This window comes from Schistocerca cancellata, chromosome 5 (assembly GCF_023864275.1).
Source record: "Schistocerca cancellata isolate TAMUIC-IGC-003103 chromosome 5, iqSchCanc2.1, whole genome shotgun sequence".
In the NCBI taxonomy this organism is placed as follows: domain Eukaryota; kingdom Metazoa; phylum Arthropoda; class Insecta; order Orthoptera; family Acrididae; genus Schistocerca; species Schistocerca cancellata.
Genome location: NC_064630.1, coordinates 610,525,033 through 610,551,398, shown reverse-complemented (window position 1 = coordinate 610,551,398; position 26,366 = coordinate 610,525,033). Strand labels below are relative to the sequence as shown.

The following is a 26,366-nucleotide window of genomic DNA, read 5'->3' as shown; positions in this document are numbered from 1 at the left end:
ACGGTTGCCTCGTCAGGAAAGAGGGAAGGAGAAGGAAAGACAAAAGGATATGGGTTTTAAGGGAGAGGGTAAGGAGTCATTCCAATCCCGGGAGCGGAAAGACTTACCTTAAGGGGAAAAAAGGACAGGTATACACTCGCGCACACACACACACATATCCATCCATACATACAAGACACAAGCAGACATTTGTAAAGGCAAAGAGTTTGAGCAGAGATGTCAGTCGGGACGGAAGTACAGAGGCAAAGATGATGTTGAAAGACAGGTGAGGTATGAGCGGCGGCAGATTGAAATTAGGAATTAGCGGAGATTGAGGCCTGGCGGATAGCGAGAAGAGAGGATATGCTGAAGGGCAAGTTCCCATCTCCAGAGATGGGAACTTGCCCTTCAGCATATCCTCTCTTCTCGCTATCCGCCAGGCCTCAATCTCCGCTAATTCCTAATTTCAATCTGCCGCCGCTCATACCTCACCTGTCTTTCAACATCATCTTTGCCTCTGTACTTCCGTCCCGACTGACATCTCTGCTCAAACTCTTTGCCTTTACAAATGTCTGCTTGTGTCTTGTATGTATGGATGGATATGTGTGTGTGTGCGAGTGTATACCTGTCCTTTTTTCCCCTTAAGGTAAGTCTTTCCGCTCCCGGGATTGGAATGACTCCTTACCCTCTCCCTTAAAACCCATATCCTTTTGTCTTTCCTTCTCCTTCCCTCTTTCCTGACGAGGCAACCGTTGGTTGCGAAAGCTAGATTTTGTGTGTATGTTTGTGTTTGTTTGTGTGTCTATCGACCTGCCAGCGCTTTTGTTTGGTAAGTCTCATCATCTTTCTTTTTAAATATATTTTTCCCACGTGGAATGTTTCCCTCTATTATATATATATATAATTATTCACGTTTGGGCCCTACTGGACCACGCGAAGTACAATCACGGGGCATTCAGTTATTTTCTTTTAGACTTTCTCTCTGCCGAAATTGTTTTCATTCTCTCGGAATGAGCTCTTTTCCTTTCATCAGACCATGTGGTTACAGTTTTCTTTGGTTTTTCAGCTTGACCAACTACCCAGTCATGAATTTTTTGCCTAAATAATTTTCTGTCTTGAATTTCATCTTGTTTTATATCTGCCTCTTTCATGTCCTCTTTTATAGCAGCAATCCATTTTATTGTCTCAAATTTAGCTTTACTTCGATTTTCGTAGAATTCCACTACTTGTTTAGTTAGTCTGGTAGCATCCATTCTTTTAATATGCCCATAAAATTTTAATCTGCGTTTTTTCATATCCGAATATATGCTGGTGTATTGTTGAATTTCACTATTTGCTCTTAGCCTGTATGTTCCTTCTTCAGTATATTTTGGACCTAGAATTTTTCTGATTACTTTTCTTTCTCTTTTTTGGATTTCTTGAATGTCCTTTTTTCTGTTTAAAATTAGCGTTTCAGCCCCATAAAGGCACTCTGGTTTTATGACCGTGTTGTAATGTCTCAATTTAGAGTACCTCGAGAGACATTTTTTGTTGTAGATGTCTTTTGTAAGTCTAAAAGCTGTCTCCATCTTTTGACAACGAATTTCATTTCCAATTTTTTCTAGACCAGTCTCTGAGATTGTTTCACCTAAATATTTGAATTGCGAAACTCTTTTGATTTTTCCATACTTAGTTTCCAAAAGTTTGGGTGCCAGTTTGTTGCTAGTCATATACTGTGTTTTTTGAAATGAGATTTGGAGACCTACTCTTTCTGCTGTTTCTTTAAGAATTTCTATTTGTTTCTGAGCAATTTGGATGTCCTGCGTTAGAATAACCAAGTCGTCTGCAATATATATATATTTGAAGTCTTTCCGCTCCCGGGATTGGAATGACTCCTTACCCTCTCCCTTAAAACCCATATCCTTTTGTCTTTCCTTCTCCTTCCCTCTTTCCTGACGAGGCAACCGTTGGTTGCGAAAGCTAGAATTTTGTGTGTATGTTTGTGTTTGTTTGTGTGTCTATCGACCTGCCAGCGCTTTTGTTTGGTAAGTCTCATCATCTTTCTTTTTATATATATATATATATATATATATATATATATATATATATATATATATATATATATATATATATTTGTTTGGTAAGTCTCATCATCTTTCAGGTCAGTTGGTAGATCACGTGGGTGCTTTCACACGTGGCTCTGCCTTTGATCGTGTACACCTTCCTTGTTACAGGACTGTAGTAGGTGGTGGTGGGACGATGCATGGGACAGGTTTTACACCGGGGGCGGTTACAAGGGTAGGAGCCAGAGGGTAGGGAAGGTGGTTTGGGGATTTCATAGGGATGAACTAAGAGGTTACGAAGGTTAGGTGGACGGCGGAAAGACACTCTTGGTGGAGTGGGGAGGATTTCATGAAGGATGGATCTCATTTAAGGACAGGATTTGAGGAAGTCGTATCCCTGCTGGAGAGCCACATTCAGAGTCTGATCCAGTCCCGGAAAGTATCCTGTCACAATTGGGGCACTTTTGTGGTTCTTCTGTGGGAGGTTCTGGGTTTGAGAGGATGAGGAAGTGGTTCTGGTTATTTGCTTCTGTACCAGGTCGGGAGGGTAGTTGCGGGATGCGAAAGCTGTTGTCAGGTTGTTGGTGTAATGGTTCTCCAGTCCTGTAATCCGGAAGGTGTACATGATCAAAGGCAGAGCCACGTGTGAAAGCACCCACGTGATCTACCAACTGACCTGCCTACACTGTGACGCATTCTATGTGGGAATGACCAGCAACAAACTGTCCATTCGCATGAATGGACACAGGCAGACAGTGTTTGTTGGTAATGAGGATCACCCTGTGGCTAAACATGCCTTGGTGCATGGCCAGAACATCTTGGCACAGTGTTACACCGTCCGGGTTATCTGGATACTTCCCACTAACACCAACCTATCCGAACTCCGGAGATGGGAACTTGCTCTTCAATATATCCTCTCTTCCCGTTATCCACCAGGCCTCAATCTCCGCTAATTTCAAGTTGCCGCCACTCATACCTCACCTGTCATTCAACAACATCTTTGCCTCTGCACTTCCGCCTCGACTGACATCTCTGCCCAAACTCTTTGCCTCTGTATATGTCTGCTTGTGTCTGTATATGTGTGAATGGATATGTGTGTGTGTGCGCAAGTGTATACCCGTCCTTTTTTCCCCCTAAGGTATGTCTTTCCGCTCCCAGGATTGGAATGACTCCTTACCCTCTCCCTTAAAACCCAAATCCTTTCGTCTTTCCCTCTCCTTCCCTCTTTCCTGACGAGGCAACCGTTGGTTGCGAAAGCTAGAATTTTGTGTGTATGTTTGTGTTTGTTTGTGTGTCTATCGACCTGCCTGCGCTTTGGTTTGGTAAGTCTCATCATCTTTCTTTTTAGATATATTTTTCCCACGTGGAATGTTTCCCTCTATTTTTATATATATATATATATATACTTATCGCGAATGTACCCAGAAGGATCACGCAAAGCTTTCTGACGTCGTTTCTTCCATACTTCTTTCATTCGTTCTCCATGTTTTCTTTTTCTTTCTTCTGTCCATTTTGTTCCTGGTCTCTTTAGTGCTTCCTTCTCCGACAATACAATCCACTTTTCCACCTTATTTCTAAAAGTTTTTCTATCTTTGACATCTTTAAGTTCAATATTTGCTTTTTGTAAATCTAATTTTACTTGGCTAATCCATGGTGTTGTTGATTTGACTTTTTCTATGTAAGTGAGAATTCTGTTGGTGAGTCGTGTGGGGGGAAGTCTAGTGACATGTCCATAAAATTTTAATCTTCGCCTTCTTATGTCTGCTGCCAGGTTTGATATAGATTCTGTGGTTCTTCTTGATTGTATCCGGTATCCTTTTTCTGTTAATTTTGGACCTAAAATCTTTCTCATAATTTTGCGTTCTTCTTTTAGTATTTTTTCTAAGTCACATTTTGTGTGGAGTGTGAGCGTTTCACTAGCATATAGTGCTGCTGGCTTAATTACTGCGCAGTAGTGTCTGATTTTTGTGTTCGAGGAGATGCATTTTTTATTGTATATTTCATGTGTCATACCATATGCTCTCTTCATTTTCTGTTGTCTGATCTTCTGTGCAACTTTCTCTCCTCCGGTTGGCTCCAAAATTTCACCTAGGTATTTAAAATGTTTTACTCTATTTATTTTTCCATATTTTGTGTTCAAACTGTGTATATGGAATTTCGTACAGAAAAATTCTGTCTTTTGAAACGAAATTTGTAAACCTACTTTATCCGCGCATTCCTTAAGGATCTCTATTTGTTTGGTGGCGATTTCTTCATCATCTGCAAGTATGGCCAAGTCGTCCGCGAATGCTAAACAAGATACCTCCACGTTGTCTTTGGTTCTACCAAGATGGATTGGTTTCCAGTAGGATTGATTTTTTAATTCTTTTTCCCATTCCTTAATGACTTTATCCAGGACTATATTAAACAGAAGTGGAGATAGCCCGTCACCTTGACGTACTCCAGTTTTTATAAGAAAAGGTTCAGAGATTTCTCCCCTGAATTTAACTTTAGATACAGTGTCTGTCAGTGATTCTTTGATAAGCCTTAGTGTTTTGGAGTCAAGTCCAAGTTCCTCTAAAATGTTAAACAAAGATTGCCGGTCAATTGAGTCATAGGCTTTCTTAAAATCTACAAATGTACAAATTATGGGGGCATTTCTAATTGCTTTGTGTTTTAATATTGTCTTTAAATTAAATATTTGTTCTATGCATGAGCGACCGGGGCGGAAGCCTGCTTGATAATCACCAATTTGGCGTTCCAGCTGCTCTTGTGTTCTTTTCAGCAGGCGTGTTGAGAGAATTTTGTAGGTGACTTGTAAAAGTGAGATTCCCCTGTAGTTATTGACATTTGTTCTGTCTCCTTTTTTATGTAACGGGTGAATAAGGGCACATTTCCAATCCTCTGGTAATTTTTCTGTTTCCCATATTTTTGTTATTATTTTTGTGAGCTCTTGCAACGTCTTTGGTTCTAGGTTTTTTAATAGCTCTGCAACAATGCCATCTTCGCCAGATGTTCTATTATTTTTTTAAGTTTTTAATGTGACATTTGATTTCTTTCTGTGTTGGTGGTAATGAATCCGGTTGAGCGTTGGCACTGATTTCTTTGGGAAACCTTAAACTAGGTTCTGGGCAATTTAGTAGGTTAGAAAAATATTGAGCCAATACTTGACAGTTTTCCTGGTTTGTTAGGGCTAATTTACCATCTGGTTTTCTGAAACATAAATTTTGAGGGATATATCCTCGTATTTTATCTGCGAAAGTTCTGTAGAAGTCTCTTGTATTATAGTTTTGGAAATTTTCTTCTATGGCATCCAATTGTGCCTTTGAGTACTTCCTTTTTGCTTGCCTAATAGATTTTGAAACCTGTTTTCTAACCTCGTTAAATAAATGTAGACTTTCTTGTGATTTTTTACTGTTATATTCTTGAAATGCCTTTTTTCTCCTTTCCAATGCATTTTCACAGTCTGAATCCCACCAAGGGTGTTTGAATATCTTTTTCAAGGGAATAGTTTCCTTAGCTATTCGCGTGATTTTAGAATGAAATTCTTCCCATGTGTTTGCCTTTTCCTTCTCCCATTCTTCTTTTACTTTAGATTCTTTAATCTTCTTGGTGTCATATTTCTGTATTTCTGTTTTCTTCTGATGACTTCTTCGTGCTGTAAACTTGATTTTAATTCTAGTTATGTAATGGTCTGAATCAATGTTTGCTCCTCTGCGTACTTGGACGTCGTAAATTTCTTTTTGTACTGGGTATGAAATCGCCACATGATCTATTTGAAACTCGCCAATTTGTTGTATAGGAGATCTCCATGTCTTTTGTTTTCTTGGACATTTTCTTAGAGATGTTGACATTATCTTCAGGTTATTCTGCTTACATAGTTCGACGAGCCTTGTACCATTTTTATTGGTAAATTTATGTGCAGGATATTTGCCTACGGTTTTTTGGTGGATTTTCTCTCTACCAATTTGGGCATTAAAATCGCCGAGTAGAACTTTTGTATCATCTTTTGGAATCTTGGCCATTATATTCTCCAAATTTTCCCAGAACTTTTCTGTTTCTATGGGGTTTTTCTTGTTGTCTCCGTTTGTGGGAGCATGAACATTAACCATTGTGTATGTTTTGTTGGCACATTGTAAGCGCATCGTCATTATCCTATTATTTACGGGAGTAACTTCCTTGATGGAGCTGAGCACGCTCTTGTGTATGATAAACGCCATCCCGAGATGGGGGGCTCCTCTTCAGATTCGTTTATCCGTCTTGCTCTTAAAGATGCGATAGTTGCCATAATCTGATGTTTCTTCATCTGTAAAACGTGTCTCCTGTAAAGCTAGTATTACTATCTTTTGCTTTTCAAGTTCTGTTGTAAGGTTTAGAAGTTTTCCCGGTAGGATTAATGTATTTATGTTAAAGGTTCCAATGTATGTAGGTGTTTTGAGTGGAAGTTTGCCAGAGAGCTCCGACTTTCTCTGATGTAATCGTGTAAGTCCAGGTTCCCCAGAATCCGAATTCCTGGTTGCCATCTGTTGATGGGTGGATTGGTTACCACCTGGGGTAATGTTGTTATTACTTGCACGAGTCATACTTGCTTGTAATCAAGTTGGTCCAGTGTTTCCACTGGGTGTTTAGAACCAGGGATTGTTAGTTCCTGGCGCATTATGACCAGCCGCACATTGTGTGAACAGATGCTGACCAGGATGCCGATGGTTCCCACTTCAGACGCGTCCTGGATTTGGGTGTTGACAGTGCTTATTGTAATGGCGGCACTTACTCGCCATGACACAGCAACGTCTTCGGGTTCTGTGGTTTTTGAATGAGTGTGACCCTTGCCAAAAGTCACCCTCCCACACCCTCATGATGCTGCCGCCTCGGTCCGGGACTGCTGATTTGGATTTCCCCTTATTCACAGCTGTCCACCATATCTGATGGATCGTTCGCTATCCGCCACCTGCGACCCGCCCTGTACCTGAGGCTCGGCTAGGGTGTGTGTGTATATATATATATACTCAAGCAAGCACACAACTGCTACCTCGGCCACTAATGCCGGAATGTGACTGTTTTGTTGAACAAAAGCAGTAGTTTGGAGAGGGGCAAGGAAGTGGGGAAGTGGGAGGAATAATAGGGTGCAGATGGGGGGAGGGAAGAGCACTGTCTGGCAGATCATGTAGGGATTGGAAGGCAGCAGGACAGGGCTGCCAAGCGCAGCATTGAGAGGCTGTGGGTGGGTGGTGGAAAAACGGAGAGGAACAGAGAGGGGGAAAAGACTGATGGGTGCTTTGCCAGAGAATGGTGCACAGTAGGGTGAAAGGACGTGAATTGGGAGGAGGTGATAGGACAGAGGGAATGTAAACTGTTTAGTGTAGGATGTGGGACAGTAGATAATCATAGGTTGAGCCCTCTGCGAGTCCGGGTGTTAGAATAGGCCCGAGATATTCCTGTCTGTCGTAAGAGGTGACTAAAAGGAGTCTCACACGTTTAAGGCCTTTACGTGATTGTCCCCTGAAGAGTTTGACCACTATTTTTTAAAATTTTCCTAAAGAGCGAGCCAATTGGGGAAGGGTGCCTTACATGGTGCATAGTGTCCATCGTGCGCTGAGACCTCTCGCATTCTTCATGGACGTGGATCTGCACTTCCTCTCATTCTCCAGCTGTTGGGCGAGGTCACCCTCCTGGGTGCATTTGCTTCCATCCTCTGTGCAGTATCGCTTTCAGCACTGTCGACGATAGTGGACTTCTTAGCTCGCTTGCACCAGATATCCAGCAAGGCAGCCAGTCCATTGCGGTGGGCCGCCATGTACCCTGTTGGCTGTAGCCCCCTGACCACACAGGAATCGCTCTCCTGATCGCTGCACTGCTAACTCCCCACATATGCCAAAGAGTAGATGCCTGTCACCCTGGGGCATTGGGACTCCCAGCAATGGCCATCCTGCCAGGTGGCCTTTGTTGTGGCTGGGCAGAGCCTGTGGGAAGGGTTCCTGGTCGGAGTGGTTGGCATCAGGGCAGATGACACGCCATGAAGTGTACGTCATCTCTTGCTGGTGGTCAAACACCAGCAATCTCTAAGTGGCCAAGGTCTAAATTCAATGCTAAGAAATACGACCCCAAATCATCCCCCCCCCCCCCCCCTCCGCCCACCTTCCTAACCACACCATGGGAGGAATGTCAGGCTAAGGATGGCAGCAAAGCTTATTCACCCCGGTACCTTGCATGTACGAAACTTCGAAACTTGATGGGGAATCTTTCTTGTCAGTGAAACCTCAGTATTTTTGGAGCATTTAGAGGACAAGTTTGGAGAGGTGGAGAGCTTGTCCAAAATGTGGTCAGGGTTGGTCTTGATCCGAACAATATCCTCTGCCCAATCACGGGCACTACTCGCCTGTGACAAGCTTGGGGATGTTTCTGTTACCATCACACCCCACAAGAGCTTAAATATGGTCCAGGGTATCATATTTCACTGGGACCTTCTTTTGCAGTCTGATGATGAGCTGCACACCAATTTAGAACTGTGAGGTGTCCATTTCATCTGGCGTGTCCGCCGGGGTCCAAGGGATAATCAGGTTGCCACCGGTGCCTTCATCTTGGCCTTCAAGGGTGACACATTACCCGAGAAGGTCAAGGTAATGGTCTACCGCTGTGACGTAAAGCCATCACCTCTGCTGTCGCTGGTGAATCTCCCCCACTAGGTACCATCGATGTTGTCGTTGAGCAGGCCACTACAATGGTCATTTCTGCAGCGGAAAACGAGATCCTTCATCCTTTAGGGTGCCCCCGGTGAAAGACAGTCCCTTGGTGGTTGCAGGAAGTCGCTGAGGCAATTCAAGAGCATTGGCTAACTCTACAGGGACATAAGTGGCACCCTTCCCTAGAGCACCTAATAGCCTTTAAGCGGCACCATGCCCGCGTTCGCCAGCTTATAAAATGCTGGAAACAGGAGTGTTGGGAGATGTATGTGTCGACCATTGTGTTCCATATGTCACCTTCCCAAGTCTGGATGAATATCATATGTCTTTTTGGGTACCAGACCCCAACAGGTATCCCTGTCTTTAACATCAATGGCGTGTTATCTGCCGACACAAATGCGATTGCCGAGCACTTTGCTCGAGGCACTGTGTTGGAGAGCTACCCGCCACCCTCTCAAACGGTGGATTGAAAGGAAAGTCCTCTCGTTCACTACACACCACAGTGAACCCTATAATGCCCCATTTACAGAGTGGGATCTCCTCGGTGCCCTTGCACATTTCCCCAACAGAGATCCTTGGTCAGATTGGATCCATAGTCAGATGATTAAACATCTCTCGTCTGACTGCAAGTGACATATCCTCGTCATCTTCAACTGAATCTGGTGCAATGGCGTCTTTTCATCACAATGGCAGGAGAGCACTATCATTCTGGTGCTCAAACCCAGTCAAAACCTACTTGATGTAGATAGCTACTGGCCCATCAGCCTCACCAACTTCCTTTGTAAGCTGCTGGAACGTATGTTGTGTCGGTGGTTGGGTTGAGTCCTGGAGTCACGTGGCCTACTGGCTCCATGTCAGGGTGGCTCCCGCCAGGTTCGCTGTACTACTGATAATCTTGTGCCCCTCGAGTCTGCCATCTGAACAGCCTTTTCCAGATGCCAACATCTGGTTACCATCTTTTTGACTTATGTAAAGCATACGACATGACCTGGCAACATCATATCCATATCCATTGTATGAGTGAGGTCTCCGGGGCCCACTCCTGATTTTTGTCCAAAACTTCCTGTCACTCCGTACTTTTTGTGTCCAAGTTGGTGCCTCCCATAGTTCCCCCATATATTCAGGAGAATGGCATTCTGCAGGGCTCTGTATTCAGTGTGTCTGGATTTTTAGTGGCTATTCACGGTCTAGCAGCAGCTGTAGGGCCGTCGGTCTCACCTTCTCTGTATGCGGATGACTTCAGCATTTCGTACTGCTCCTCCAGCGCTGGTGTTGCTGGGTGGCACCTGTAGGGAGCCGTTCACAAGATGCAGTTATGGGCTCTAGCCCACGGCTTCCAGTTTTCAGCCGCAAAGTCATGTTTCATGCATTTCTGTCGGCGTCACACCATTTGTCCAGAGCCAGAACTTTTCCTTAATGATGATCCACTTATTGTAGTGGAGACATATCTATTCTTAGAACTGGTTTTCGATACCCAATTGACTTGGCTACCTCACCTTTGTCAGCTTCAGCGGAAGTGCTGGCAGCACCTCAGTGCCTTCTGCAGCCTGAGCAACACCAACTGGGCTGCAGATCACTCTACACTGCTGCAGCTCTGACAGAGTCCTTGTTCAATCCCGCCTTGTCTATGTGAGTCTGGTTTATTGTTCATCGGCACCCTCAGCGTTGCCTTCACTCGACCCAGTGCACCACTGTGGCGTTTGCCTAGTGACGGGAGCTTTTAGAACGAGTCTGGTGACCAGTGTCCTGGTGAAGGCCAGAGTCCCTCCATTGAAGGTTAGGTGTGCACAGCTGCTCACCAGTTGCATTGCACACGTTCGTAGTTCTCCTGTGCATCCAAATTACAGTCTCCTTTTCCCAACCACAGCGGTTCATCTCCCACATCAGCGGCCCAGGTCAGGGCTTAAGATTGTGGTTTGCGTCCAGTCCCTTCTATCTGAACTTGAGTCCTTCCCGTTACCACCTCTCCTCGAGGTCCATTCACGTACACCTCACCTCCATGGTGTACACCTAGGCTGCAGATTCTCCTGGACCTTTTGCATGGCCCTAAGCACTCCAGTATCCCTGTGGCTCTCCACTACCACTTCCTCTTGATTCTTGACGTGTCCCGGGACCATGAAGTGGTTTACACTGACGGCTTGACGGCTGATGGTCACATAGGCTTTGTATATGTTCATGGAGGACATATTGAACAGCACTCCTTTCCAGACGGCTGCAGTGTTTTCACTGCAGATCTGGCAGCCATATCTAGTGCTCTTGAGCACATCTGCTCATGCCCTGGCGAGTCATTTCTCCTGTGTACTGACTTCTTGAGCAGCCTACAAGCTAACAACAAGTGCTACCCCCGCCATCCTTTGGTAGCGTCCATTCGGGAGTCCATCTATGCCCTGGAACGGTCCCGTTGTGCAGTGGTGTTTGTGTGGACCCCAGGACACGTCGGAATCCCAGGCAACGAACTTGCCGACAGGCTGCCCAAACAAGCTATGCGGAAACTGCTTCTGGAGATGGTCATCTCCAAAACTGACCTGGGTTCTGTCTTATGCCACAGGGTCTTTCGGCTTTGGGGGACAGAATGGCATAAGAGTACACACAACAAACTGTGTGTCATTAAGGAGACTGTGAATGTGTGGAAGTCTTCCATGCGGTCCTCCCACAGGTAATCAGTTGTCCTCTGCCGGCTCCGCATTGGTCATACGTGGCTAACGCATGGCTACCTCCTTCGTCGCGAGGACCCACCTCGGTGTCGTCGTGGTTCACAAATGACGGTCGTCCACCTGTTGCTGGACTGCCCACTTTTACCCACTCTGTGGCGGACTTTTAACTTTCCCAGCACTCTACCTTTGGTGTTAGGTGACGATGCCTCAGCAGCAGCTTTAGTTTTAAGTTTTATTCGTTAGGGTGGATTTTATCATTTGATCTAAGTTTTAGCACATGTCCTTTGTCCCTCTGTGTCCTACACCCTAATGCTGCTAGGGTGGAGGTTTTAATATGTTGCAGAGTGGCTGGCTTCTACTTTTTATTCTCATGGTCAGCCAGCCATGGTAATTTGCTCTCTTGTTTTGATCTCTTCTACATGTTTTTGTGTGTGTCTATGGTTTTCTTGTCCAATTTGGTCCATTTTAGTGTTTGTTGCCCTTCTGTCATTTTCGTGGTTTTCTCCTTTCTTCCAACTGTGTTTTGTATGTCTCAGTTATTTTACTTGCGCCATTGTCACTCTCTCCCCCCTCCCCCCCCCCCCCCCCCACATTTAAACCAACTATCCAACCAACCATAGGTTGAGGCAGGGATAATTTCGGGAGAGGAGAATGTGTTGCAAGGATAACTCCCATCTGCACATTTCAGAAAAACTGGTGTTTGAGGAGAGGATCCAAGTGGCCTGTATCCTGTATTGTGAAGCAGCCATCAAAATCAAACACGTAATGTTCAGTTACATTTGTTCTTGGTCATAGTTTAGCTGCGGCCGTTCTTTCTGGTGGATAGCTAGTTGGTAGTCATACCAATATAAAAAAGCTGTGCAGTAATTGCAGCAGAGCTTGTGTATGACCCAACTGCTTTCACAGGTGGCCTGTTCTGATGGATTATGGTAAGCCTATGACACTTCATTATTTTTGATTTGGGAGACCAGAGTTTGATCATTTGATTGGAAGTGTTGATCAGTGAGGAACGAAAGTTCATTGAGGGCACAATAACCGGCTGCTATGAGGCCTCCATGATTATTGCATTTGTGGATCTTTGGGAGCATTTAGAATGTGGGTGTGTGGGGTATCTTGGGGGTGAGATAGGAAATGGAGTCATGGGAAGGGCCTAAGACTTTAAGTAGGGATTGGAGATTATGTTGGACTTCTGGAATGGCATCACTCTGGCAGAGTTTATAAATGGAATTCGACACAGCTTCTTACAAGTGGATTTTAATCAAATTATATTCCTATGGATTGTGAGTTGTGTGACTGGATTCGTGATTCACTGTCAGGAAAAGGATTTGTGGTTCCCCGTCAGGAAAATTACAGTGCATAGTAATTGAGGGGATGTCATCTAGTGAAAAAGTGATATCTGGGGTTCTCCAAGGAAGTGTTACAGGCCCTGTGCTCTTCATAAGCTATGTGAACAATTTAGATTAGATTAGATTAGATTTACTTTCATTCCAATTGATCCGTAGTGAGGAGGTCCTCCAGGATGTGGAACATGTCAGAAAAACAACAATACACGACAAATATTTACAACTAAAACAAGTAAGCTAATGTACCATTCCACAGGTCCCAAGTGGAATGATCGTCATTTTTTTTAATGTACACTAAGAGTCATTTTACAAATACTAATGCACTGAATTTAAAATAAAGTTTTTTATTGATTTATAAGGTAATAAACATGTAATACGACTACTATAATACTTATTTACAATGAACACATTACACTGCACTGAAATGGTGCAGAAGTTAGATTAAACTTACACACACACACACACACACACACACACACACACACAAACAAATTTTCAGTGAACACATTACTGCACTGAAATTGTGCAGAAGTTATGTTGTACTTATATACAAATCAGTTGGTTTTACTAAGAAATTCATCAATGGAGTAGAAGGAGTTGGCCACCAATAAATCCTTTAGGCTTCTCTTAAACTGAATTTCATTGGTTGTTAAGCTTTTTATGGCTGCTGGCAAGTTATTGAAAATGTGTGTTCCTGAATAATGCACACCTTTTTGTACAAGACTAAGTGACTTTAAATCCTTGTGAAGATTATTCTTATTTCTAGTACTGATTCCATGAATTGAGCTGTTGGTTTGAAAAAGTGATATATTTTTAATGACAAATTTCATTAAGGAATAAATATATTGGGAAGCAGTAGTTAGTATCCCTAGTTCCCTAAACAGGCTTCTGCAGGATGTTCTTAAGTTCACACTACATATAACTCTTACTGCACGTTTTTGTGCCCGGAAAGCTTTAGCTTGGCTTGATGAATTACCCCAAAAAATAATTCCATATGACATTATGGAATGAAAGTAAGCATAGTATGCCAACTTTTTCATTTTTATATCCCCTATGTCTGACAAAATTCGCATTGTGAACAGAGATTTGTTAAGACGCTTCAGCAGTTCTGTGGTGTGCTCCTCCCAGTTGAATTTATTATCAAGCTGTAATCCCAAGAATTTAACACTGTCCACTTCTTCTATCTTCTTGTCATCATATGTTAGACATATACTCTTGGGACACCCCTTACAAGTTCTGAACTGCATGTAGTGTGTTTTTTCAAAGTTTAATGACAAAGAATTGGCTAGGAACCAGTGATTAATGTCCACAAATATTTTATTGGCTGATCTTTCTAAGACTACACTTGATTTGCTATTTATTGCAATGTTTGTATCATCGGCAAACAAAACAAACTTGGCATCTGGTAATGTTACTGATGAAAGGTCATTGATATACACAAGAAAAAGTAAGGGCCCCAAAATGGAACCTTGTGGGACCCCACATGTAATTAGTTCCCAGTTGGATGATGCCTGATAGCTTGATACATGTCTCTTTCCTAATAACACCCTTTGTTTCCTGCCAGAGATATAAGATTTGAACCATTTTGCAGCATTTCCCGTTACACTATAATATTTTAGTTTACTTAAAAGGATATTGTGATTTACACAGTCAAATGCCTTTGACAGATCACACAATATACCAGTTGCCTGCAATTTTTTGTCTAATGAATTAAGCACATTTTCACTGTAAGTGTAGATAGCCTTCTCAATATCAGAACCTTTTAGAAATCCAAACTGTGACTTTGACAGTATGTTATTTGAGATAAGATGGTTATAAAGACGACTGTACATTACTTTTTCGAAAATTTTTGAGAATGCTGGCAACAGTGAAATTGGACGGAAATTTGATACTATTTCTTTATCTCCCTTCTTAAACAGTGGCTTAACTTCAGCATATTTCAGCCACTCAGGAAATATTCCACTGATAAACGACTGGTTACACAGATAGCTTAATATGTTACTTAGCTCAGAATCACATTCTTTAATTAACTTTGTTGATATTTCATCATACCCACTAGATGTTTTTGATTTTAAAGATTTTATGATGGACATTATTTCTGTTGGGGTAGTGAGGGTCAAATTCATATTATGGAAGTTACTTGAAATGTCTGGTCTAAGGTAATCCATAGCAGCATCTACTGAACCTGACAACCCCATCTTTTCAGTAACAATTATAAAATGTTTGTTAAAAAGTTCTGCAACACTATACACATCTGTCACCAATGTATCATTTACTCTTAATGCTATTTGTTCCTCTTCATGCCTGGTTCTACCGGTCTCCTCCTTCACTATATCCCATATTGTCTTTATTTTGTTATATGATATGACTATCTTTTCCTTGTAATATATTTGCTTTGACATCCGTATTACAGTCTTTAATATTTTGCAGTATTTCTTATAATGTGCTATAGCATCAACATTGGAAATGTTTCGGATTGACAGATACAGTTTTCTTTTTGTTTTACAAGATACCCCTATTCCTCGAGTAATCCAGGGCTTCTTTGTAGACTTTGCTCTAACCTTGGTAAGTTTTGGGGGAAAGCAGTGTTCGAATAAGGTAAGCACTTTATTAGCAAAAATGTTATATTTTTCATTCATGCCATGAGCACTGTAAACATCAGTTCAGTGAATGTCTCTGAGGAGTGTCCTAAAATAATCAATTTTTGGCTTACTGATGACCCTCTTGAGCTCAGATTTAACAGATTTTATATCCTGTTCAGTATTAACATTTAACAGAAGGAACTGCATGTCATGGTCTGAGAGGCCATTGACTATTGGTTTTGTAATATAATTTTGTTCATTGGACTTTTCTATAAAGATATTATCAATGGCTGTTTGTGAGCAAGTGGCTATCCTAGTGGGGAACTTTACAGTGGGAATTAAGTTGAATGATAGTGTTACTAACTCAAATAAGTTCTTATTGGGAGAGTCTTTAAGGAAATCTACATTGAAATCACCAGCAACCACTATTTCTTTGTTTTTGGTTGTTAAATGGGCCAGTACAGCTTCAAGGTAGTTTACAAACAGATTAAAGTTACCTGCAGGTGCTCGATATACACTTAATACTATGAAGGATTTTTTGTGAAATTCTAATTCTGTTGCACATGCTTCCATATGCTGTTCTAGGCAAAATTTATGAATGTCTATGTTCTTAAATTTATGACAGTTCCTGATGAATGTGGCAACTCCTCCTTTCTCCATTTCTGATCTACAAAAGTGAGATGCTAACCTAAACCCTGTAAGACTTAAAAGTTCTATACCAGTGGTCACATGATGTTCAGAGAGGCAGATTATGTCAGCTGGGTTTGAAGACTCTAATTCATCTATGCAGATAGTTAATTCATTAATTTTATTTCTCAGTCCTCGAATATTTTGATGCAATAACGATAGCTGACGTTTCACATTGACTGAGTTAAAATTGAGTGGAGTTAAAATATCTGCTGACAGTTGAAAATTCTTAACCAATGGCTGTTTATGCTGATGTAATAAGCTGGAATTATGTTTTTTGATTTCTCTCTCAAACTGAAGGTTTATCTGAGTTCTAACCTCTCTTAAAATTTGCTTTCTTTCTGTCCTCCCTACCCTAAAAAAGGGTCTTTCCTGAATCCTATAACCACTGGTATTTTACCACTCATGACAGTGCCTCCCCCCTTTAACTTTCCTGCTATTTCCCCAGCCAATTTACCCTTCCCCTTCCTGTTGAGGTGAAGGCCATGCCTAGTATAATCCCACCTACTGAGGGAATCAACATGAACCACACCAATGTGTGACCCCGCACTCGACATGAGCAGCCGTTCCAGCTCCAAATTAACTCTCTTGACAGAAGAGTTCAAATGAGGTCGGTCATGGCGCCCAAGAACAGATACAAACTCAACACTAGTATGCTTCGATGCTGATGAAATCTTTGCCAGGTCACACTCTATACTGTACCCAGGATCTCTGTCAATACTGTTACCTGCCCCACCCACTATAACCACGGTGTCTTCCTTAGTGAAATCTTTGGAAAGTGATCCTAAATCCTCTGTCACCTGCTCCAGCCCAGCACTAGGTTTAAAAAAATTGGTGACCTGGTATTCTGATCCTAGTTCATCCTGCAAAAGTTGGCCAACACCTCTTCCATGGGAACTACCTAACAACAACACTTTCTTTCGCTTTACTGATTTCCCTACATTCTTACTTTTCAATTTGCTGCTGAAAGTTTGTTGTGCCCTGTCTACATCTGCAACTGCTTGAGGCTCACCAGCTTCTGACTGAAGCAACAGGTCAAATCTATTTTCCACATTCACCATAAAGCTGTCAGACAAAGTTCTAGGCCTGTTCCTCCTGTTGCCTGTTGCCACTTCCCACCTCTCTTTACCCTTCTCCCTCCTTAACCTGTCAAGATCTCCCCTGGCCTTGTCTAACTCAGCCTGAAGGGCGGCAATTTTCCCCTCCTGTTCTAGTATCTTCCTATCTCTACTACAAATCCTACAAAACCACTGATGAGTCTCATTTACTTCCCCTATTCCCACGCCACTACCGACCATCTGAGTGTCCCTCAAAGATGGTTTGCAAATGATGCTGTCATTTACTGTCTTAAAGTTATCAGAAGATCAAAACTAATTGTAAAATGGTTTGGACAAAATATCTGTATTGTGGGAAAAGTGGAAATGTCCTCATGAATGCCAAGAGGAACATTCTAAATTTTGGTTACATGATAAATCACACAAACCTAAAGGCAGTCAATTCAACTAAATACTTAGGGATTACGATTTACGATTAACTTAAATTGGAATAATCACATAGATAATGTTGCGGGAAAAGCAAACCAAAGACTGTGATTTATTTGCAGAACACTTACAAAATACAACACGTATAAAAAGGGGAATGCTTACACTATGCTTGTCCACCCTCTTTCTGTGGTGTGAGATCTGCACTAGATAGGATTGACGCAGGACATCAAAAAAGTTAAGAGGACAGCTTATGAAATTCCAATAATCAACTTTTTCTTCAGAGTGTGAAACTATTTTGTTGGCACCAATCTGCTTCGGCAGAAATTACCACCATAATAAAATAAGAGAAATCAGAGCTCGCACTGAAAGATGTAGGTGTTCCTTTTTCTCACATGCTGTTTGAGTGTGGAAGGGTCGAGAATTGCTTGAAAGTGGTTCTGGGGACACTTTGCCAAACAGTTAAATGTGAACATCATGGCAGGCATGTAGGTGTAGATAGCTGTTTCCAAGTATTCCCAGCCCAGAGATCTGAATTGGAGGGGGGGGGGGGGGGCGGGGGCTACTTAATTGCTGGAACATTTTACCAGGAGGAAGCTATCACTTGCATTGTAGTAGAGAGCTGCTTGTGTTAAGGAAATATTATGTGAATTGTTTCCCATTGTCTTCCAAATCACAGAACAGCATCTCTTGAGGTTGTCGTCTCTTTACAGGAACCCCTGCAAAAAGTGTAGCTGCTTCTCTGCTTTGATGATATTTGTGAGTGCCTGGTCTTATCTTCCTCACAAACTTTTTCATTCTTCACTGTTACACTGTCTGGAGCCTCTCGCATGGTGCCACTAACCAGTTGGATTTGTAATGTATTGTTGTGCCTATGTCACCACCCCTTTAAATTGTCTTGTGACAGGCAGATCCTGACCTCCCAAGAGAGACGTCAGTGTGGCAGATTTTTGTAGACAATTGTATAAGAAAATTACTGGTGTATCTACTGCAGCACATCCATTGACAGACCACTGCATGCTTTTAATTAAATTACAAAATTGATGTCACACTTATTTATGAAGTAAAAAAATGTTACTCTGTTGTTGGCCTTTGCAGTCTAGTGCTAAAGCATGTGCCTGGAAACAAAAAGGTCACAGAATTGCATTCTGGTCAGACCGCAGATAACTCAGTCTAACATTCACCTGTCAGTGTGATGGAGACACTACAAAAATGGCTCGTTTGGATTCCATGTTAAACTGTTGGTCCCTTTTCCCCCGTTGGATAACTGGGGTAGGTTAGGGCCATATTAGTCACTGACATGGTGTCAGATTAAAAGACTTGAACCAGGCCATTGAGCCACAGGAAGTTATTAATTATTAGTATGAGGCTTTAGAAGTCAACTAATTGCAGTTTTCCCTTTCTTGTGAAGAGGTATCACCACTGAGCGAAACTGTTTGGATCAGATATGATTGAAAATATGTATTAGAGAAATAAGTATATTTCCAGGATATGGTTATCATGCTTAGTATATGATCTAGCTATATGTGTCCTCTGCTACAGTGACTTGCATCTATTCATGCATTATTTGTCTACAAAACATCATCTTTCATGAGTGTGTTACAAATCTGTTATATTAACCCCAGGGGGTTCACAACTCTTTTGTGGACACGTGCATAGCGAGCACGGGACCCCGAGCTAATAGGCGACCCACGCACTTCCATGCGTAGCCGGTGACGGGGTAACGCATAATTCCCCGCCCCGGGTAGACAGGTAGGACATGTACGTACCCCCTGGTAACGGCCAGGCCCAGGGAGGGGTGATTACCTGAGCTGATACCTTCCGAAAGTGCCGATTGGTCCCTCCGTCCGTTTGTCGGGAGGTGTGACCTGAGGTGTGAACAATCACCTAAGGCGGGAGTGCCCTCAGTGAGGGCCCCCACAAGGGAGGAGCGCGCCATCGGAGACGCTGGTAATCATGGGGGATTCTTCCACAATGGTTTCCTCACCTTCCACTATGTCTGCTCACAAACGTAAGTTCACTGAGTCTCAGCCACAGACAGTTCTTCCATCGTTGCCACAGTTCCTTGTTGTTTCTCGGTCTGACGAAGGTCACGACTTCTCCACGGTCAAGCCTTTCATTATTCAGAAAGGTGTCGACGCAATTGCAGGTCCTGTAAAGTCTTGTTCCAGATTACGGAATGGCACCCTGTTGTTAGAAACAGTCAGTGCCCTCCAGGCACAAAAATTGCTGCGTACTTCTCTGCTCCACACCTTCCCTGTCCGGGTGGAACCGCACCGTACCTTAAATTCCTCGCGTGGAGTCGTTTGTACACGCTCCCTCGATGGATTGTCTGACGAAGAAATTCAGCACTACCTGTCTGAGCAGGGCGTAACGGCTGTTCATAGAGTTATGAAAAGGGTTGACACGAACATCATTCCAACCCGCACTGTCTTCTTGACATTTGACAAAGTTCAACTCCCATCGAAAATCAAAGCAGGCTATGAGATAATTTCCGTTCGCCCTTATGTCCCAAACCCTACGCGTTGCTATCGGTGTCAGCGGTTCAATCACACCAGCCAGTCCTGTTCCAATCCGGCCAAATGTGTTACGTGTGGCAAGGATGCCCACGAGGGTGCTTGTCCACCTCCATCCCCGCGCTGCATCAACTGTATGGGTGACCACGCTGCTTCCTCTCGAGATTGCCCCGTTTTTAAGGACGAAAAGCTCATCCAGGAAATAAGAGTGAAGGAAAAGGTGTCGACCTTTGCTGCTCGAAAATTATTCGCCAGTCGCAAGCCCACCGTGCCTCAGACAGGAAAATACAGCACTGTCCTTGCTTCTCCTCGGCCAACAAAGGAGGCGGCCAGGCAGACTTGCGACCTCACCTTTAGTGCCACAGTCGTCAGATTGACCAGCGCAAAGATTGCTCGTTCAACCTCACCACTTTCGCCTGCCCACTCTATGGCTCACCCTTCATCAGGTTCTGCTAAATCTCGAGCCCAAAAGTCAGACACCAAGCCTTCCAAAAAAGAGCATACTCGTGAAGAGTTTTTACGTACCGCAACTTCCCAACCATCGGTTCCTCCTTCATCTAAACATCATACTTCTAAGAAGGCTACAAAGAAACCCAGTTCCTCTCCTTCTCCGCCAAGGCGTGTCCCATATACAGCACCACCTGGCGGAAATCGCCCTCGGCCGTCTTCTGTATCGCTGAGGCGCACTGCTGGTGGCCGGTCAACCGGCCGATTGCTGGTGGCAGGAGCTGCTCCTGACCAACCTATGGATCAGGATCTTCTGCCTTCGGCTGAATGCCATTCCATGCTGTCGGTCGCTAGCTCCGAGCAGTCTTTGAGTTGACAGCAACTTTGGTCACATTCCTCCATTTTCTGTTCACCCCATGTCCATTATCCACTGGAATATCCACGGCATTCGAGCCAATAGGGATGAATTGTCGATCCTCTTACGATCCTACTCGCCGGTCATCTTCTGTCTTCAGGAAACAAAGCTGCGTCCCCATGACCGCTTTGTTCTCCCTCATTTTCAGTCCGTCCGATATGATCTCCCCTCTGTTGAAGGCACTCCCGCCCATGGAGGACTCATGATTCTTCTCCATGATACTCTCCATTATCACCCAATCCCCTTAAACACTTCCTTCCAAGCTGTCGCCGTCCGTCTTTCCCTTTCCGGATACACGTTCTCTCTTTGTACTGTATACATTCCATCGTCCACACCAATGGCACGAGCTGATCTCCTTCATCTTCTTGGTCAGCTTCCACCCCCCTATTTGCTGGTTGGGGACTTCAATGCCCACCACCCGCTTTGGGGATCTCCACATCCTTGTCCATGTGGCTCACTATTGCTAGACGTCTTCCACCAAGCGGATCTAGTTTGCCTCAACACATCATGAACAATTTTCTCCGGAAACGCCAAACAGTAGCAATATTTTTTGATCTGGAGAGAGCATACGATACCTGTTGGAGGACGGGCATCCTCTGCACACTGTTCTCTTGGGGCTTTCGAGGTCGGCTGCCCCTTTTTCTTCGCGAATTTATGGCAGAGCGCACATTTAGGGTGCGGGTGAACACTACTCTCTCCCATACTTTCTCCCAAGAAAACGGGGTACCCCAGGGCTCCGTGCTGAGTGTTGTACTGTTTGCCATTGCCATCAATCCAATTATGGATTGTCTCCTTCCTGATGTCTCGGGCTCCCTCTTTGTGGACGATTTTGCGATCTACTACAGCTTTCAATGGACCAGCCTTCTTGAACGGCATCTTCAAGGATGTCTCGATCGCCTCCACTCTTGGAGCATCGAAACCAGCTTCCGTTTCTCTCCCAGTAACACCGTTTGTGTTAATTTTTGGCGACGTAAGGAGTTTCTTCCACCCTCCTTACATCTAGGACCTGTCAACCTTCCGTTTTCAGACGTCGCTAAATTCTTGGTTCTTACGTTTGACAGGAAACTATGCTGGTCCTCCCACATTTCGTATCTTTCGGCTCGCTGTCTGCGATCCCTCAACACCCTCCGTGTCCTGAATGGTACCTCCTGGGGAGCAGACCGAGTGGTCCTTCTCCGCCTCTATCGCGCCTTAGTGCGCTCGAAATTGGACTATGGAAGCATAGTCTACTCCTCTGCTCGGCCGTCTATTCTTCGGTGTCTCGACTCTATCCACCACCGTGGATTACGTTTAGTGTCTGGAGCTTTTTACACCAGCCCTGTGGAAAGCCTTTATGCTGAGACTGCTGAACCTCCGCTGTCCAATCGGCGAGCAGTTCTTCTGAGTCGTTATGCCAGCCATCTGTCTTCCATGCCTGCTAATCCAGCCCATGACATATTTTTCGACGCCTCCTTTGATGTAGGGTATGCAGGCCGCCCCTCCTCTCTACTACCACCGGGAGTCCGTTTCCGTCAACTGCTCCATTCTCTTTCCTTCCGCTTTCCAAAAACCTTCTTGACAACTTGGGGTACAGCACCGCCTTGGCTCCGACCCCGGATCTGCCTGCTCCGTGACCTTTGTCGATTTCCCAAGGATGGTACCCCTTCACTTGTTTATCGTCGGGCATTTGCTGCTCTATGTTCACAAATGACGGACGCCACATTTATTTACACCGACGGCCCGAAAACATCGTTAGGTGTAGGGAGTGCCTATGTTGTTGGCGACACCCCAAATCACTTTCGGCTTCCCGACCAGTGTTCGGTCTATACTGCAGAACTTTACGCTGTTCTCCAGGCTGTCCACTACATCCGCCGCCATCAGCGGATACAGTACGTTATCTGCTCCGATTCTCTCAGCTCTCTCCTCAGTCTCCAAGCTCTTTACCCTGTGCACCCTCTGGTCCACCGGATTCAGGACTGTCTGCGCTGGGGGGCGTCTCGGTGGCGTTCCTCTGGCTCCCGGGACACGTTGGTATCTGCGGAAATGAGGCGGCCGATATTGCAGCCAAGGCTGCAGTCTCTCTTCTTCGGCCAGCTATTCTATCGATTCCCGTCGCCGATCTATGGAGCGTCTTATGTCGTCATGTTGTTCATTTATGGCACGCGCACTGGTCGACACTTCCCCAAAATAAATTGCGGGACGTAAAAACTCTTCCTTGTGCTTGGACCTCTTCCTCCCGAACGCGTCGTCGGGAGGAGGTAATTTTAACTAGACTCCGGATAGGGCACTGTCTTTTTAGCCATCGACATCTTCTAAGCGGCGATCCTCCCCCACTTTGTCCCCACTGCTCTCAGTTGTGGACGGTAAGACACCTTTTAATTAAGTGCCCCTATTTTACTCCGTTATGCGCCCGTCTACAGCTGTCGCCTGATATATCGTCAATTTTAGCAGATGACACGCGATCGGCCGATCGCGTTCTAGAGTTCATTCGTGCCAGTGAAATGATGTCAGTCATTTGAAGTTTTTTTTTTTTGGGATAACCAACCCCTTTCTGTAGTGGATTTTTAAGCCTTCCTTCTGCTTTTAGTTTCTCCAATTTTATGCCTTTCGTTCCCACTGCTGCTGGTTTCTATTTTAGGTTTTTTACTGTTTCTTAAGTCCCGGACTGGGCGCTAATGACCGTAGCAGTTTTGCGCCCTAAAAACCACAAAAAAAAAAAAAAAAAAAAAAAAAATTGTTATATTGGAAATGGTAAACCAGTTGTGAGAAAGGTTCATTTTGAGTTGACTTACAGTTGAAAAGAAATTGTTATTGAACATTTTTCATATATCTGTAATTTCATTGAATCTCTATTTTTCTCTTTTCATCTGTGTGATATGACTTACCTCTGCTCTGTAGCATGGATGTTAGTGTTTTCCACACTGCTGAATTTGTTTTCAGACATGAATTTCATGTTGTAAGTCAAATGCTGTGACTGTTTCTTCAAATATTTCATAATACCTTACAGTGTTTTCTGTAACGAGATGCTGCTGTGTATCATAATTTTCTCTGTCCTTTATCTCCCCATAATCTTTTTTACAGTTCCCGCTTCTTTCCAGACAATACTCCAAAACTGATTGTAAGCAAAATTGCCTCAACCACGATTTGATTTTCTTAGTAGAAAGAACCTGTCAAAAATGTGGCAGATACCTAAGGGAATGTCAATTGGGAATAAAAATTGCTGTAACCAGTCACGCTTATTATACTGTACTTTCCACTGCATGTTTTGGAGACTTATTCATTCAGCATCAGGGAACTTGTCATTTAATAAGGTGTGGATATATTGTATCTTACACCCAAACCTCCAGATGTCAGACACCTGGATTGGTACCAAAGTTTGTGTGTCGATACAGTATCGACCAAAACACTAATTTAGTTTGTGCTGTGTGCTGTTGTCCAGTAGAGCATGTGTAAATGGTAGTTGAAAGTAACACCAGAACTACAAAGTGTAGGAAAAGTGTATGTGAGTTGCTATCGTGGGGGATCTCTGCTAGTTCAGTTGGTGGTAGAGCTAAAGATCCCGAGTTCGAAACCCACTAGTGGCGAATTTTTGTAACAGTTTATGCAAGAAATTGTTATATGGGAGGATATTATTCTGACATTTTGGAGTTTTTAGTACTGTTTTTTTGGCAGTCTTCTTTTGCTTCATTAGTTGAAAGTAGCAGACCTTATAGTATACATTTGTATAGATAGGTGTGGTGTTATGTATATAGATGTACACTATAGGTTTGCCACTTTTAACTAATGAAACAAAAGCAGATTGCTAAAAGAACAGTGCTCCAAACTCTGAAATGTCCTTTTAGATGTCAGAAAAATGTCTCCGACTTAATTTCATACTTAAAATATTTAAAAAAATTCGCCATTTGTGGGTTTCCAACTCAAGACCTTTAGTATGATGATCTGATGCTCTACCAATTCACCTACCAATGATCTACACTTTCTTTCCTCGCAGATACACTTTTCCTATACTCCGTAGTTCTGATATTACTTTTAATTACCATTTATGCATCTTCTACTGGATGACAGCACACAGCACGAACTAAATCAGTGTTTTGGTTGATACTCTATTGACATACAATGTTTAGTACTGATCTGGAGATTTGGGTATTAAAGTAATTTATGTTGCTGTTTGGCAGCAGAAAACAAAATCTATTTTAATGCAAAGCTCAAAGACATTACATACATAAATATTAACATAAATGCAAGTAACTTTCAGTGGTCACAGCTTCCTTTCTCTGTCATATTTACATCACAGAGTACACACTGAACTAAGCAAAGGAGGTAATTTTATACACTAATAAGTACAAAGAACACACAGGTTCTAAAAAGTAATAGTACTCCCAACAGTGACAAAAAGGCAGATTTTACTTATTATATTAAATGGATGCTGTGTGTGCAGTTTTTTTTAAAAATACGCACAACAAAGTTAAAATACCTCTTTTGAAACTCTGTAATTGTCTCCCATTGCAATATATGAGTTTGAAATGTGGCTCAAAGCTGCCAACAACCTTTCTCTGTAACGATGCAAAAGCATGGGCCCCTGTGATATCGTCCTTGGGCTTGGTGATGCTTCAGAAAGCAAGGCGTCCACACATGTGAAAAAAGGCCAGAGCTTCGTCATCCAGGTGAGGTGTTAAGTGGTGTAATGGTTTCTCATTGGCACAAAATTTCATGGTCAGGGTAGTATCAAATGTTTTATGTTTTTTTGTTTTATCCTTTCTGATATGTTCCACACCCACGAGATTCATCTCATTTGTGGGTCTATGAAATGAAAACTGAATCTAATCCAATCTGATCATAGTCTGCCAACCACCATGTGGATGTTTCATGCAATGGGAAGCTCATCACAGCCCCTCTTACCCTTATTTCACCCTTCTTTTGGCACCTCTGTGATGGAGGTCAGAACTGTGATGCCTTGAGTTGAATCATGCTGTTTTCTTTTGGGTGGCTAGGGAAAACATTTCAGACACATTGCCACTCAATTGACATGAAAATACCACAGCGGGTGGCATAAAATGTATCACTCAAACCACTCCTTTCTTTGGCATGTTGATTTCAGGTTGTTGTAGAGAGCTGCTTGTTTTAAGGAAATATTATGTTAATGTTAAAAACATCAGTTCACAGTGTGATTAGCAACAGGATGACATTCTTGACAAACTTGAAATTTGAATGTGATCCGAAGCAGCAAAAGGTGCCCAAGTTTTATTTTTCCAACCGTACTGTTTCACACCACCCTTTTGTGTTGTGATCTCAGGGGGATGAACATTGACACATGTGTGAATAAAACGGTTAAGGGTCCCTCTAAGACCTCCCAGTTTGGCAACACCCTCGGTGTCACCCACCTGCCCTCCTTTGTTGAGCACTTTAAAATGTACCTCTACAGAGAGACCTTGTGATTGATGCATGGGTCCATGCAGGCAGGTTATGCTGCTGCTCTAGCTCCTGCTACAGAACATATGTATTGGAGGGATACTAGGGGTGTAACAACCTGCCCATTATGTGATGTCCTTGATGGCATTGGGCAGATTTATGGTGAAGTTTGG

The 26,366-nt window shown here is 43.3% G+C and overlaps 1 protein-coding gene across 8 annotated transcripts in view; it reads left to right on the top strand.

Annotated features, from left to right (window-relative positions):
- Positions 1 to 26,366, top strand: part of LOC126188912 (DNA polymerase iota) — a 67,262-nt gene that overhangs the window by 18,277 nt on the left and 22,619 nt on the right. For 2 of the 8 annotated variants that reach the window (XM_049930620.1, XM_049930616.1), the window contains exon 2: positions 15,187 to 15,275. The exons of the other annotated variants lie outside the window; for them this stretch is intronic. The gene's annotated coding sequence lies outside the window, so the exon portion shown is untranslated. The remainder of the gene's footprint in view (positions 1 to 15,186; positions 15,276 to 26,366) is intronic. 8 annotated transcript variants of the gene reach the window in all.